Genomic DNA, 12,980 nt, shown 5'->3' with positions numbered 1-12,980 from the left:
TATGCGAGTTGGCAGGATCACGCGCGTTAAAAGTATCGAGTAGATTTTCGTTGTGAGCTGCGACGAATTTTTATGAATGGCCCTCGGGATACTCGACGGGTCGTTCGTAGTAACAGAGTAAACCCGAGATCCTGGCGCCTTGAAATATAAGACGATTAAGCAAACTTGTCCGGCGTTACGAGTTTTTCTTTCGCCTTCGACCTTAGCGATTTCCCACACGTAGAATTTCCTAACTCTGGACTTCTCGTCGTAAATAGTCCAATAAAAAAGCCGACTGGTATGCTCAATATTTTATCGAATATTCGCTAATTTATTCTATTTTTAAATTATGAATTCAGCGAAAGACACATAGGTCGGTGTTTCTTCGATTATTTCGTTACTTCCGTCTCTAGTTTGAAAATGATTAAACTTCCCTGAAAACACGACAGAAACCTATTTAATTTCACAGACGGAGAAGACGCAAGAAATGGCGAGGTAGTAAACGAGACAGGAGTACGCATCGTTCGTATCTTGGTTGCTACAAACCAAAGTTAACGTTCGCCTAAGTGAACATCGTACTCCGACTGGCCAAAGGACCTGCGGACGTAAACCTACATCTCCTATCGATCTGACAAACATCCACCTGGCTAGACCTTTCGACATTTCGGTCTCAACTCTCACGCCCAAAATAATCATTAGCCTCGGGCCCCTCAAGGATCAGAACTGCCACCGGCTGTATGTTTAGATGACGCCAAAGTTTACCGGCCGTATGTTTGGATGACACCGAGTTTAGATAGGAACGCGCGAAGGCGTGAAAGGGGTGAAAGCGCGAGCGCATAGGACGCGCGAGACGCGAAATCACGTAACCGATTGGTACGCGGACGGAACGCGTTTCTCGAGCGCGAGGTGGAAACGAAGCGAGAGCACGTGCATAAGAATCGCATTGCTGCGAGCGCGGGCTCATTCGCACAGGTGTGAAGTACGCGATCGACCCGATGATAATAATTAGACGGAGCGAGAGATGGGCGAGGTCCGCGAGAGTGGCGAAAGAGGAAGCGCGGCGTACGGTTCGGAACCTGTTCGCGGTGACGAGTGGGCGCGTTGGCTCGAGTTTACGAGGTGGCCATCGTAGGACAGTGAAAGAAGAAGGGAACAGGATGGTTACGACGTGGCAGGTGCCTTCGCCGGCCACGCTAAATAATACACGTGCGTCTCTCTCGTGTGCTGAGTTCGCGAGTGGGACGGTCGCAAGGTGCGCTCGAGCCGAGTGGCGAACAGGTAGGTTTCGCGTGACGAATCCTCCGCGTACGGGCCACGCGTACAAGTTGCAACAGGGTGTTGTAAATATAAATCACGGGTGTTACGGTTAGAAGGGTCGCGGCAACTTCAAAGTTGCACGTCTTACGAGGGTTATCGTTCGACGCCCGCTTACGTTGAACGATACGATGGACGAGTCATCGACGAACGTCTACCCCTGGTTGTTCCTTGTTTTATGCGACGAGTATCGTACGAACTTTCCCCGAACACGTAGAAGACCGGAAGATGTTGGATGTTTTTGGACGCGAGCGACCCACTTTTGTTTCCGCGGAGGGTCGACATCCAACTCGTTTCGTCCAACGAAACGAGATCTTTCGAAACGGAGAAGGGACGACGAGAAGGTTTCGAGGGTCGCGAGAGTGCCTCGTGTCCCATACGACGATTTCCCTGGTATTTTCGAACATGTTTCGCTCCTTATCGATCGATCCGTGGAATTAATCGTCGATCACGTGAAGAGACCTCGCGCGAACATCGCGTCCTGCCGATCTAAGAGTTCGGGTCGTCCATCCAAGCGGTCTCTGCGACGAGAATATACCATTGTACGGAGCGCGTAACGATCCTCTGGCTCGAATTTCACCCGAAGCGTGTAATTTCCGGGGCTTGCTTGCGTCGTTGCGTAGAAGAACATTATCAGCCGCGATGCTGGCCGACACAGCCGAATAAAGATTACGCGTTAATCAGGGTTATTAGGATTTCACGGAACTGTGTTATCGCGGGGATTGGGAGCAGGTATCGTGGGGGAGCGTGCATGTTTCGCGCGAGGGAACACCGTGTACACCGGCGAGAAATGCATTTACGACGATCGAGAAGCACCTGATCCCCTCGATCGATTCACCTTGCTTCGCCAAGCGGCGGGAATACATCGATGATCGCGTGGCAACGCCATTGTTCCGAGTTCCGACCATCGCGAGCACGCGACAACAGCCCCTGCCAAGCTGCCAAGAGGAAACGGAATTGATCGGTGCAAAAGGCAAGTGACGAAAGTCAACGAATACCCGTCCGCCGATAAGATAGACTTCTTGATTCAGTTTGAGTCATATCACTTATCTGTTCTACGTCGTACATCTTTGCTGACTAAACGAGCTCGATAAAGAGGCGTTATGCAATGTCCCGCCGCACGGAAATCTGGATCCAGCGAATGTACGTACCTACGTACCGTTTGCTTGGGTCTCTTGATCGGACCTGTTGCTTGACCAGCGACGTTTAATATTAATCGAGTACACGACTCTACACCATCCCCGTCTTCGGCCACTTCTTAAGCCCGGCCGCGATTCTCAGATTCATTAAGAATCCATCTCGTTTCAGTTGCAGCCGAGCAGAGGATCTTTAATGCCCTAACCTGTTGACCGGCTCGTTTCTTAGCCGTTTCTACGATTACGTGGCGCGAGCTGCTCGTCAGATAGCGTTCTACGTCCCCGTAGTAATCGTCGTGTTGTATGACATTAGGTTGTCCGGGAAATTCTTTTCCTTTCTTAAGGGCACCATATATGCGCAACGTTTTTTCCTTTACATGGGGGATCTGCTTTTTTTCTTATCTCGCTTTCGAATTATACGAATGGAATTTCGTTCTATCGGAACGAAATGGATCGCACGTGATTCGATAAACCGTATAGAACAAGGAAACTGTTGTGCATGTAAAACGAAACGGACAGCCTAATAAGTCCTAATAAGTCCTATTGAAGACTCCGTAAAACTAAGTACGAGGGTTCGTCAAACTCCCCGGTTATATACAAATTCGTCGGCCTGGTCTATAATTACGACGAGTATGCGTAAGAAGGTTGTTAATGGAGGGCCGAGAAACTGTCGTTTTGCGCGTTAACCGCGTTAGAATTTATAATTCGACTCGTCCCAGGAAGATCCCTTCGTTTCTCTATCCAGGCAAAATTCCTGAAGAAATGCGTCTGCCGATGAGGGTACGTCCTCCGTTCATCGGAGAGCTTCTTCGTACCTGAGACCAGGTAGAAATCCGTGCCCTGGCCAGGGGCTCCGCGTTGTCGAATGACGAGGGTCGGACATTGGGCCGCATCAGGGAAATCATTGTCTTTCCCTTTGAGAAATACCCTTCGGTTCCGCTACGCGGCCAGTGACTCTCAAACTGCACGACGTTCGTCTGCCTGTTGCTGTATGCCGGTGTAAACGATCGATAATTTGAGCACGATGTTTTCGTTTTATTTTCGATGACCGGTGATCTTGGCGATCTCGCTAAGCCAATTCCTGCGAGGTCTTTAACCCTGCGTTATTTCCTTCACTTTCCACCTGATCCTATTGTTCTATCGTTGGCAAATTGCTCGCGTTTCGAGGAAGCTTTCGGGCAAGTTTTCGTTTCGATCTTTCGGCCAAATAAATTTAAAGAGGAATTCATCTGATCGGAATCGACATATCCCTATCGTATCTATGATATTTCTGGAGGAACGTGGCACGCGCGGACGATCAAATGGACAAAATGATCCGAGGAACATGGTTGAGAAGATAACTCGATCGGCGTTGATAATATGCAGGATGAATCGTGCCGATTGCGAGAAGCGAGTACGAGGCCTGCCGCAGAAGCCCGTTTTTATCGTCTCGTACGAACGATCGATCGGTCGAAGAAAGGAAACGGGATTTTTTGGAAGAATGGCCTGATTGCTTTGGCTCCCGGAGAGGCCGGGGTTTACGAGATTGCCACCGTGTAGATAATACCGAGCGGTTTGCGGAAGGAAACGGTAGCGAGGTTTTTTGTGCCAGCGGTGTGTGTCGCGAATTTTGTAAGTCGATGTTTGTGCCGAATATCGTACGGAATTATTGCAGTTGCGGCAAACATAATGAGCCAGCAGAAACGACGAACAGCGACGTGGGCTCCAGGAATCAGGCACCATGACCAGTCACGTATTCGTCATAAAGTAACGAAGAACTGAATGTAACGGGACGCGTCATCGAGGTACAAACAATGACTATACCTTCGTGGAATCTGACGAAAGCGAAATTTCTCTAACATCAACAATCGACCTACGTTTCTTTCGTGATCCTCCGTTATTCGACTGGAATACTCGAGCCTGTCTACCCATTCTTCGTCTAACCCCTCCGCGAGCGAGAAAAAGAAAACGTTTCATAAGTTCTAGAAATCAAACAATTACCGATTAGTTCGCTCGATCGAACCTGATCGAGTTCAAATCATTTCCTATCGTCTTTAATAGCAAACAAGCAAATATACGAGTACCGAGTGTATTTTCCCCGATCGATCTATTACGAAATTTTTATTCATCGTGTAAATCATCCACATATGTATACGCACGAAGCATAAATTGTACGTAATTACGATGAACGATATTAAAGAAGCAGAACTGAAATTTCCTATTTCCGTAATTATCTTAAAGCTGCTCGATTATATACTCGAATAAATACTCGAGCGAAAACTGGTATCTGGCAAACGCACAAACCAAAAAACAACAAATTTCATCTGCTCCGTCAGAGCCGAAAATCCAAGACGTTGCCGGTTAATCGTAAAAGAAGGAAAGTAGAAAACGAAACAAGATTAGCAATAGTTGTAGAATTTTATGGACAAGCTACAAAATGGAAAGCAGCAAGACGGGGCCCAAACCTTGTTCCTTGGTCCCTTAGAGTCCCACAGAGACTATTTTTGGCCCGTATTGTTGGATTTGGGGTAAGCCCGTATATACCCTCGGCAGGCAAACGAGGGTTGGAACCTTTTATACGGCATAGGGTCGGTCGCCAGTCGACTATCGGTCCCGGTTTCTTTTGTCTGGCTCGTCGAAGCGACAACGGAGAAATTCCCCTCATTGAGCGAACCGACGACCGTGCCATACTTGTCTGCCTGCCTGCCTGCCTGCCTGCCTGCCTATCCTATGACTGATGACAGCAGGTCAGCGCGTACAGGACGTCCTCGGCGAGCGGAAACCAACTTTTACCGACCTTGCCACTACTGTTAACAGGAAACGATTGATAATGACGAGCAGACAATGCGATAGCTCCGTTAGAAATCTCGCGATTGTACTAACTTCTTGCAGGCTGTTCGTTCGGGACATCTGGCGAGATCGGGAAGCTTATCGATCGGCAACTTTGGAAATAATGGCTGATCGTAGGAAACGAGGCAAATTCTACGAGGAAGATCGATACGAGTATCGAGTTGGCTATCGCTCGTTGCTCATAGGAAAACAGCGGAATCGCAGGAAAAAGATCGATACGAGTGTGGAAAAAAGCCTTGGAAGAGAAGCGACTAGCCGACAGCGAGGAATCCGTTGTTGTGCGAGTCAGGATCGCGATTACATAATAGCGGCGAGAGCGCGAAGAACGACACGCCGCGTGGCAGCATCGAAACAGGAAAAGATCCTAGAAAATGGCGGTGGAGAGCGCGAGGCGCGCCTGCGGCTCATCAACGCCGGCGCGTCCTCGTCGCGCGTCTCCTCTCTGGCCTCCTCCTCTCCGGAGAAGCCAAGTGGAAGAGTTTACTGTTAGCCGGCACACGCAGTATATATAAGCAGCGTGTCTAAGCGCAAAAGCTTCGTACGGGATATATATCGGCTGTGTGTAGCTGATCGTGCGACCGGCCAACGAGCCAACCGAGCAACACACAACCAGCAGCCATCGCGCGCGTTCACCAGGCTAGAGAGCCTAGCTAGGCGGCTGGTTGGGTGTTGGTGAAAGGTGTGGCCGCGTTGGCTACACAAGAAAACGAGAATGCGATATTCCGGCTGCTGGTACACGATATTCACCGGCAAATACGCAGAGCCTGGAGAAACGCGGGGAACCGACTCTCCGGGCGTAATCGTTCTCATCCTGCAGCCTGATTGCTACTACCCCTCTTCTCCTTCTTCTTCTTCTTCTTCTTCTTCTTCTTCTTCTTCTTCTTCTTCTTCTTCTTCTTCTTCTTCTTCTTCTTCTTCTTCTTCTTCTTCTTCTTCTATCGATGTCGATGCTCGGACATGCATCGAATGGAAAAGAAGGAAAGGCGAGAGGGCAGAGATAGGTGGGACAAAAGGAGAAAACGGAGAGAGACATCGATCGAAAAGAACGACGTCTATTACACGGATGTACAGGTGGTCAAGAACTATCCAAGGAGTACCGCTTAATGGGATTCAACGACCTCTCGCGTCTCTGTTCAAACGCCAAGCGTCATCCTGTTGATCCTTGCAGGAGGATATGCTTGGTCGGTGTGTTTCGAACGTTCGCTGTATTCAGCGTCACGGCCACCACGTTCTAGTGACGCTAGATGTACGCCGATGGATGGCCTTGGTGGCTGTGATACGCAGTTTTTTGCTGCGTCGTGAGTTCCACCAAAAATCGCGCCTCGAGATGTTCCAAGGCGACCAACGATCGAGCAACTCGCGGCGACTGTAGCAAGCGCGATGAATCGCGAGAGAAACGAATCGTTCCCGACGACTATCATCGGATCCACGAATTCCTGGCTTAATTAGAACCAGTTAAACGCAGAAATTATGCAATACGCTTTCGTCGGAAAAAGAAAGTCTTACGAACCAACATAGACGCGATAGAGGAGCCTTTCGATTTCAATAAAGGTTAATAGAAACATAGAAATTGTGTAAACTGTATGGTCCGGTTTATAAAACAGATGGCTACGAATGTATTTTCGCGTATCAGAGATATGGATATATACACTGTTACTCTGTTAAGTATACATTTAACCGGTGTATTTGAACAATTCATGTCGGTCCGTACGTCTTTACGTTGGATTATCGCGGCGAAGGCAGACTTTCCGCGTGATAAATCCCTGCGAAAGAAGGAAGAACGCCAATGGAAGATATTCGCCTGTAGCGGTACTGTCCTTGCACGATCGCCTCGAGCAATACCGGCCCGGGTCGTAACTGTTCCCGTATCCTGCCTCGGCTATTCCTAGCTCCGTGTCGAGCAAAGTGCAACTACATTAAGGAGATTATGAGATATTGAAAATGACGACGAATACACGCGGTACAATGCTCGTCTCGCCATTCAATGTCGTTTTATCGCGCCGGTGCGTCCGAAAAATGATGAAAAAATGCAGATTCGTAGATGTTGCGTTGCTCGGCTACTCGGAACGTTTGATTTCGTTATGTCATTCAACTTGGAAATATCGCGATGCCCAAGGTCGCTCGCGATATCGCTGACTGATTAGAATAAAAAAATATTTGCATTCTATCGGATTACGCCTTCCTTCCGAAGAGACCAACAAACGTGTTCCCATCGGTGGATATTTCTTCACAGACTAAGAAATACGCTCGTGTAAACGTTGGCATTCTCGGAATGTTTCGCTGTAGGGTTATCGCAACAGCGAATTATCCAGTGAAATTACGCGTCAACATCGTTACATCGTTATATTAAAATCGATTATTTTTTGAAAGAAGACGGCCAGCTCCGGTTTTCACGTACCGTGTATCGTTTTCATAAATATACCTAATTATACACCTAGATGTTAAAAGATCGTTCTGTCACGACGGTCCTCCTGTTACACGTTGATTTGCATCAAGCGTAAAGCTTGTTCTCGTCTTTACATGCACCAACAACATCTCCGATACTGGCTCGAAGACCGTCGAGTATCGCGAAGTACAGATAACAGCGTATGCGTCAATAACGCGAACATTGATGAAGTTATATCACACGCGAGACCAAGTATCGTTGTATTATATAGAAAAATATATATTTATATAAATAGCTAATAAGCGATATATATTTGAGAAATGGCATCCAGGTTGCAGGTTTGCTTTCACATTTTACAACAAAAATGACCGACGCTGCAAAATTGACCGAACACCGATATAATGAAGCTCGACTGGAGCGAAAATCGCTTGCATAAGGCGGACGGTCGACACGAACGCCCGAAGAACACGACACCAGCCAAGTGTTTGTTGTCAGCATGTCTACGGTAGCCGATGAACGTAAAAAGAAAAAGACAACTGTCCCGTCGATGTGAGAATTAAAAAAAAAAAAAAAAAAAAAAAAAGAAAAGAAGAGGAAAACGTTCGTTGCGCTGCTGGACTTCGAATTGCACGATTAAACCGGTAACTAATTTTCTTAGGCGAGACTGATATTTAGATATTCATTTTTCGATATCTGTTAGTCGGTACCGTCTAACAAGACGTCTAAGAGTTATGTATGGTTACAGTTGAGTACACGATAAGTTGGTTTTACAATGTTAGATAAATTATAAAATTTATGTGTAACGATAATTGTATTGTTTGCTCCGAGTAATGCAAGCTTCGTTCAGACCTCTTGAGAATTCACCGCATTTAACGAGAATGCGTCAAGATAATTCTCGTAATGAAAATCGTAAGAAAATGTCACGAGTAATTAAGAAAATAAGTGTTTGAGTAAAAATCCTTTTTACAAATGCCCTCGCATTTCCGTCGTATAATAATATGTTCGTGCTAATTCGTACGATTTACGGAAATATATTAATTCGTAATATTATATAAAAAACTGTATTTCAGAAGAAAGTGATAAGAGATTATAAAAATAGGATAGAAAATCGAAATTCGAGATTACTACGCTAAAAACGTAATAATACGAAGGCTAACCTGAAGGGGTTAAACAGAGCCCTACCTACGGGTGTTACCATCCCAATCGCTTTCCCCACAACTATATACGTAGTAACATGAAACGCGTCTGAGATGCGATTTCTCCGATTTTATAAACACGCAGGCTCGTCGTTCGTCGCTTTTAATTGTCATCATCTCGTGTACGAATTAAGACGAACCGATCGAAAATCATTGAAACATCTGACGATACGAGAAGACACGACTGGTAACGATTCGAATTTACGAGCGTGTCAGCCACGCGCGCAGGGGCAAGCAAAACAACGAGACAACGACGACGATACGAAAATAAAATTCGTCCCATCGCTGCACGACGTTCGCGGCTCGTTCTGACGGCGCAGCCAAGGTTACGTGCGACGACGAACCAACGAGTCTCCTCGTGAAAGTCAAATTTGTAAAGCGCGTACATACATGAGAGAGCGTGTGAGAGAACGTGGCAGCGCGCGAGCGCGCCTTCTCTCCAAGCGAAACGCGAAGCCGAGGCGGCCGTAGCGCCAGCTGGCGGCGCGTGAGCGCGTCATCGTTTTTTCGACGCCGCGACGAAGCAACTCGCCGCCACTGCCGTTCCTTCAAGGCTGCGCCGTTACGGCTGACGTCTCTCGGCCGCTGCTTACCGATCGCTCGATCCCGACGTTGGTTGGCAATTAGCGATGGGGAGTTCGTACGAGTGACGCCAAGAACGTAAATCTTGTGATTCCGGCGGGGAAAAAGCACCTCGCTAGGATTTCGTTGGAGGTTATTACGGGAATGTCTAGTTATTTTCTGCGTTCAACTAGTCGCTTCGAGCTTTTCGTTGTTGATGGACGATCGATACTTAGAATTAGATGCAGTTGACTATGATAAACGCACGTCAAACGCAGGATTAAACTGTTTTCAATAACGGACTCTAGCGGTAACGTTCATCTATTACAGAGCGTCTACGCGATAGACATCTTTACCGTGTACGATGTTAGAACGTGTGTGCAAAAGGTTTAACTTCTTTATTTCGTTAATTTTATCTAATTAGGGAGGCTCGTTAGATTATGAACATATGCCTACGAGTCTGACTTTTATTTTTAACAGAAGAAGCAATTTCACGAACGGCAGATGCGAGGATAAAGTTAAGTACGATAAGTGCGAGTGCTGGACTTCTCTTTATCGTTCTCGTCCCGATAATATAGGCTACAGATATAGTAAGAATATCGCGCGATGTCGTACGTTGGCAAGATATGACGAATGTATCGATGCGAGTCTGAAATCGATGCAATATATCTCGGTATATGGTAATATAGAGAAGTTCTAAGAATGGCACAGATATCGTGGCATCTGTACTCGGCTCTTCAGTTTTTGATAGCAATGTTTACGCTCAAGGCAACACCGAAATAGCGTTACATCGTTGTCAATAGCGTTGATAAAGCTCGACACTCGATGATACGACTAGTAGTACAACAGTAACGAGAAATAGGCAACAGTAAACGCAGGCAATGTGGACAACGTAGACGCTGAAGACTGGCTCTGTCCCGCTGCTGCTGTTACTGTTATTTTTAACTCGACGCCGACGCGTCGAGTCCGTAGTCTAAAACCGTCTACCCTCCTTCCTCCCTGTACTCCGCCAGATCCAGCAACGAGCTTCTCTTCTCTACTTCTTCACCTTCTACACGAGCACGATAGAAAGGACGATCAGTGAAGTAGGCGTTTCGAACGGTATTTTCAAAATGAGGAATTTTCTACTTTCGGAATTAAGTAAAGATAAAAAACATTAATGGAAAAATCCATTATCGAAAACCACGGTAATGAGTTGCCCTAACTACGTAGTTAGCCAGTTTTTAAAACTTCAAGTTCGAGGAGAGTTCCTATTTTTCTTTATAAGTTGGATATTAATTATATATTAAGCGCTGAGGAAATTACAACGTTAAAAAATTTCCTTTCATGTACGTACATAGTCGCGATGAAGATTATTCCTTATTGATTTCGTTCAATTTGCTAATTCTCTAAGAATAAAATGTAAACGTAATAAACGGGATTACCATATAAAATTACTGCGCAGAAAGGAATTTATTAAAAAGTTTTAGTAGCAACGTTCGCCACAAAAGAGTACCGCGTGAGCGAAGGAAAATTTGTTTCGAAACCCAGTTTTCCCGCCAGTCGACTCGACAACGCTGGGTAACCAGAGAAAATCAAGACAGAACGAAACAGCGCGATACCCGCAACGTGAAGGAAAGAGAGGAGACGAGAAAGAGAGACCTCGAAACGTGGCAACGCAGCGCCAGTGCGTTGTAGACTCGGTTCCGTACTGATACCCACGCTCTGAGGTCTCGCACGATGTCGCTCTTGCACCGAGCAAAATACCTCTACACGAACTTTCTACTCGCAAGAATGGGGTTGTTGGCGCAACAATCGTACAACATATCAAGGGTGCACTTTTTGATCTCTTATTTAATACAAATTTATAATTTCCCCTTCGACCGAATACCATCAACATTTCAAGGTTAATAAAATAATATTTCATGAAGTAATAGCTAAAAATAGATGATAAAATTAACTACAAGTTCTAACCTCATGAAATTATATCATCCATCAAAGACGTTTATTTTCTACTTTTTATATTAAACGTGGATACTTTAACGAAAATTATTCAAATTATTTTACGATATTAATCGAGTAATTTTACTCGTTTCTATCGAAAAGCCTATATACATACTTCGAACAGAGATGTTTCAAATACTAAACGAAATACTTTTCTTCTTGAAAAACAGAGTTGAAATTTGAAAGGCTCTACCCAACGTGTACCACTGTTTCTTCGACGTTGGCTGGGGCAACTTTCTAGTTTAGCTGACGTGTATGTGTACGTGTATGTGTACGTGTACATGTATGTGCGCGTACGCGTGTGCTCCGTCTCACATGGTTGTAGCAACATATGCGTGTACGTTAATTGTGTGCGTATAGGGAGCATGTATGCGCGTCCGTCATGTTAGCATGTGTTTCTTTTTCTCTCTTTCGCGCACGCGCGCGCGCGCACACGCTCTTTTGAGCGTGTGGAGGAAAACTGGTTCCAGGAGAATAGAGCAACTGCGCCTTACCAGCAACAGCACGAGGAACGAAAGCCTCGACACCCTCGCGCGTGAGTTTAACCTCGTACCCGTATATACCGTGATCCTTTCCACTCGTGAATATTTGGAACGTCTGCAAGGACGTACCGCAAGGTGCCTTTCAACAACGGGTCGCAGCTCGACTCCCTAACAGCAACTACTACTGTTCTTGGATTTCTCTCGTCAAGTTTCCCCGTTTCGCAAAAGAAACACGTTATATAATTGTTCATTATACGCAGTAAATATTCTAGACTCTAAAACGATTCGTAAATTCGAAAAGATATTTAAGCTGTATTTCGTGAATGTTGACTCGTATAGTTAACGGTATAAAGATTAAATTGCAAATAGGTGCTGATTTTCTCTCGGCATGCATTTTGCAGTGGAACATAATTTCTGAATTTTTTACCTTAAGATTATAAATTTCCCCGGGCTTCGATAAAGATTAAAAGTCGATAAATATTTCAGGAAATTTTATGCAAGATGATCGGCTACGATATCTTGATGCAAATTAAAAACGAGCCCCAGCCATGGAAACTTTAATAGATATGACTGTTTTACCGACGGAGTTTCTTTTCTATTATCAAGTGCTTAATAGGGAAGCATTTCTTTTTTACATGCTATCATTTTATAGCTCCTCTCTCTCTCTCTCTCTCTCTCTCCCTTTCTCCCTATCCCTATCCTTCCTTGCGTGTGCTGATACGTATACATACATGTTACTATATATATTTTATATATATAGCGTCGCACAGAGCGATGGTGCTCTCTCTGCAATATACGTATCCTCGTTTGACTTTGGGGTAGTTTTACCCTCGCGGGCGGCCAACGGGTTGATTGCACTGGCGGCCCCGCGTTTGGCAGCTTTCTCGCTCGCTCCTCTCTTTTTCTCTTCTCATCCTCGTTCTCTCTCTTCCTCTAGCGATCACCCCTCGCGCTTCCCCGCCCTATTCCTTCCTGTTTTACTCTCGTGTTCCAGTATCGTTTTCTCTCTCCCTCTTTCCGTCACGATCCTGGTCGTTCTCTCTCTGTCTCGCCTCTTCCTCCACCTCTCTCTCGGCCCACCTTTCACTCCCTCTATTTCTGTCATTTCTTCTCT

The 12,980-nt window shown here is 45.8% G+C and overlaps 1 protein-coding gene across 18 annotated transcripts in view; it reads right to left on the bottom strand.

Moving 5' to 3' along the window:
• Positions 1–12,980, bottom strand: part of LOC126874937 (zinc finger protein rotund) — a 406,667-nt gene that overhangs the window by 18,773 nt on the left and 374,914 nt on the right. The window lies entirely within an intron of this gene.

This window comes from Bombus huntii, chromosome 17, assembly GCF_024542735.1.
Source record: "Bombus huntii isolate Logan2020A chromosome 17, iyBomHunt1.1, whole genome shotgun sequence".
NCBI lineage: Eukaryota > Metazoa > Arthropoda > Insecta > Hymenoptera > Apidae > Bombus > Bombus huntii.
The sequence above is the reverse complement of the archived record's forward strand: the minus strand, read 5'-3'. Positions and strand labels throughout refer to the sequence as shown.